This window comes from Triticum dicoccoides, chromosome 3B (assembly GCF_002162155.2).
Source record: "Triticum dicoccoides isolate Atlit2015 ecotype Zavitan chromosome 3B, WEW_v2.0, whole genome shotgun sequence".
Taxonomy (NCBI): domain Eukaryota; kingdom Viridiplantae; phylum Streptophyta; class Magnoliopsida; order Poales; family Poaceae; genus Triticum; species Triticum dicoccoides.
Genome location: NC_041385.1, coordinates 816,871,234 through 816,875,241, shown reverse-complemented (window position 1 = coordinate 816,875,241; position 4,008 = coordinate 816,871,234).

Here is a 4,008-nt window from a genome sequence, read left to right as displayed (position 1 = left end):
TGCTGTTCAATTCAAGAAACAATCAACACTTAACAGTATACACAAAATTGACCTCAAACAGTAGCCAATTGAGCCCAAACAGTGGTAAATCCTAACCAAGAACAATGCCTCAATGGCCACGAACAAGAGCAGAGAGAGGAGGGGGCGAACTCACCTGAAGACGGAAAGGAGGAAGCTCCATGGGTGGTGCGTCCCGAGCTGCAGCAAGGCAAGGTCGACCCCTCCTTCCTCAAGTATCCAATCCTTGCCTGCACATCTACCATGGAGGATCAAACCAGATATTAGAGAGAGAAAGGGGGAGAGATGGGGAAGGAGATGAACTCACCCCATGGCCACCAAGCGGAGGAGGAGCATCCCGGAGACGGAGCTGCGTGTGGGGGCGCGGTGGGCGTCAGAGGGGAGTCGCCGGAGGCGCCGGAACCACGCTAGAGTGGAGGTGCTCAAAACCCTAGCCATGGTTGATGGTCAACCAGGAAAACGGCGGCGGCGCCCAACCCCTATTTCGCGTGAGAGAGAGATACGTGGGCCGGGAGAAGGGGGCAAATCCTTGCCGGTGTCGGCCGGCGCCCGGCGCAGCACCGGATCGAGGGTCGCCGCCTCGCCGGGGTCGGTCTCCTGGCGGCTAGGATCGGGATAGCCCATGCCATGAAAGAAACTCATGGATGATTCGTTGTTGGGCCATATTGGATTTATGTGCGAATTTGACGTACAAGCAAAAAAAAAACATCAAAACGTATACAATAATAGTACCACCTCGTTAATGTTATGATTTTATCTACATAAATCGTGAAAGCGTATTATGACACAAGAAGAAAGCGTATTGTGACGGTGAACCCGGAGACCCAATCCGTGCTTTATTATTAGGGAGAGAAAACATATCAATCTAGAGCCAATAGTACAACTCCAGGTCTGTTTCTAAATATAATCCATGATTTATTCCTTCTATTATTAAAATAAATCCAATTATCTCTCCTTCCATGGGAAAATTATTCATCATTTCTCTCTTCCCATGGATAAAAAATCTGTCATCACTTTCAAGCTGAATCAAGCAGGTTGGGACTACGTAGCAGAGTGCTTTTTGGCAATATGCACGTATGCGGCTAGCTAGATTACTTCCTAAACTGGTAGAAAAACACCCATTAGTCCCGGTTCGTAAGGGCCTTTAGTCCCGGTTCATGAACCGGGACTAATGGGTCGTTACTAATACCTCCACCCATTAGTCCCGGTTCAAACTCGAACCGGGATAGATGTGCCTCCACGTGGCCGGTCCGCCGAGCCCAGTCAGGGGGGCCTTTGGTCCTGGTTGGTGGCTCCAACCGGGATCAAAAGTTCATGATTTTTTACAAATGTGGCAGCTTTAGGGGTTTTGGGGGTTATTTTTAGGTTGTTATTAGCTAGCTAATAGAGAGAAGTGTCCTCTCTTATATCTTCGTCATTGGTTTATCAACGCTGCTGTTATGTTCATTTCACCCGCTGATATAACATGCTCATGCATCCGCATCATACATCATCATATATAATAACAAGTCATATGCATCATCATACAACTTCTACTCGTTATTAATAATAAGTCACACGATCATCATCCTCATAGTCATCGAACCCAACCCTACATAATTGTTCTTAGCACATGATCATCAGTATCAGGTAGGACCTAAACACCCTTAAGGTAAAATAGCATAAAACAATATAGACCCTGACTCTCCATTATGAAGAATGGCGATCATCCTGTCTCCAATTTTTGCCCTTCGCTGCTTGTTGCTTCCAAGAAGCTCCTTACGACTGTCCATACATTTTTTCCATTCTTTGATTGTTATGTCTCCACTTCTTTTAGAAACCCGGTATGGACAGTTGAGATTCGTAGGATGACCTGGTTGTATGTTCAAAACATGAAGGCTACCATGCGTATAGATCAGATGAGGCACACAATCATTCGGGATTATCTGTTGAAAAACATAGTAATAACTTCGTAGTTAGCAATGATGTACTAGTTTTAGAAGTGTGCAAAAAGATCACGCATGTCGTAATAGTAAAAAAATCTTACCAGGGTATCTCCATGGTAGTTACCGTAGTTCAACACGTGCACTAGTGGCACGTATTGACCATAATGTTGAGGAGTTTGATTGTAGATATTGTAATTCTCAAGATCAGTACAAAATGCGACCAGTTAATTTTTCTCCTGATAAGTTAATTCGGAGCCTTCGGTGTAGTAGGTTCTGTCTACCATCTTCCGCACATTCTTTGAAGAATGAAAATAAGCTGTCAATGGAGATAAGTTGTCAACTATTTTGAAATAAACAATATAAATTACTTAATAACTATGTTAAGCTCACATGGGGGAAGAATTGGAGGTGTATCCACAAGGACCCAAATCGAAGGTCTCTCTTGCTCGATTGTAGGATCACCAAGATCCATGGTGACAAGCATACCCTCATCAAGACTATACATCTTGCAAAGTGCTTCCCAATTTTTGCAACCAAAATGGGTTACACTCTGAGCATTGTACAGCTTTAATTGAAAATCCACACCATGATGGGTACTTAGGATAATTTTTTTTGGTTTCGAAACTTTCATGGTCTTCAAAACCCATCCTCTCCAAGACACAGTGTCTTGCAAAGCATGGGATAAGCTAGTCGAATCGGAAAAGATGAAAAATATTGTCATGATTAAAATAGTTGAAGTCATGAGTAATTACGAAAAAAACTATTGTCGTCGGTTGCGAAAAAAATGAACATCGAAGGTCTCCTCGAGCTTAAAGCTGAAGCGACGATCTTCGTCCAGCTCAATGAACCTGTCGCAGATACCTCGGTCGTCGTGGCACCAGTCGCACTCCCCCGGGCGGTTTTCATCGTCCGAGTACGACATTTCCGGCCTATGTTCATAATTCAAATATTAAACTAGATTATTAATCATGGGTTGACTATCGGTGATGTACATAGCTCCTCCTTTCATTCCCGAGTGCATTATTACATCAAATTGTCTAGCACAGGGGAATGAAGGAGAACTTATCCAATATGAGCATTCAATAAGCAAAACCAAATCATAAAATAAAGTAGTATTTAAATTAGCATGCATTCAATAATTATAAGCAAAAGTACATCATCTCTTGGTGTACGTACATCATCGAATATTATCACTAATATAGCATCACTAATACAACTAGAACCGTAGCGCCCGACGGGTATCGACGCGGGCGGTGGACACCCAAAGATAAGGAACCATCACAGGATCATAGCTCCAGTGAGATCCCTGAAGAACCTGCCAGGTATTGTCGAACCTGCCCTCCAATGCAACCATGTAGCGACAGACGTGCTCGTCCTCCTCGCTGACACGGTGACGTAACACCTCCGCGGTGTCCGAAAGCCTCGGCACCGTCACTGGCCCACGCGACCGCCACCAAACAAAGATCGGGTCAACAATGGGCTGCCTTCTCACCAACCTACGCCCCCCAGAAGGTAGCACCTCCCAATACCAGCCCGGCGGAGCCCAGTCCCGAACATGGCCCTGATCAAGCAAGCCTCCACCGCCGAGTCGACGACGACGAGGATGCGGGATAGGCATCGCCAACATTGATGCGGGAACTACTTCTATATATAGTTAAATAAAGTAGTTTTATTAATTAAATCAACTAGCTAGTTCAACTACTAAACACTTACTATAAATAAATAAAGTAGTACTTACTAAAACCAAACTACTTATATATATAGTAAAATAAAGTAGTTTATTAAATCAACTAGCTAGTTCAACTATATATGAAGCACTTACTATAAATAAAATAAAGTAGTACTTACTAAGAATAAACTAGTATTTTTCTAACTAATTATATCAAACACTCTCTCTTCTTATTTTTTTCATTTTTCTAAATACGTACTATGAACAAAAAAATCATTAAAATTGTATAAACAAAATTACAACAGAAAAAAATCATAAAGATTCTATGAACAGAAAAAAAATCATAAAAATTTGACATATTCGATCTTTGCATATATATGATAAAAAATCTATGAA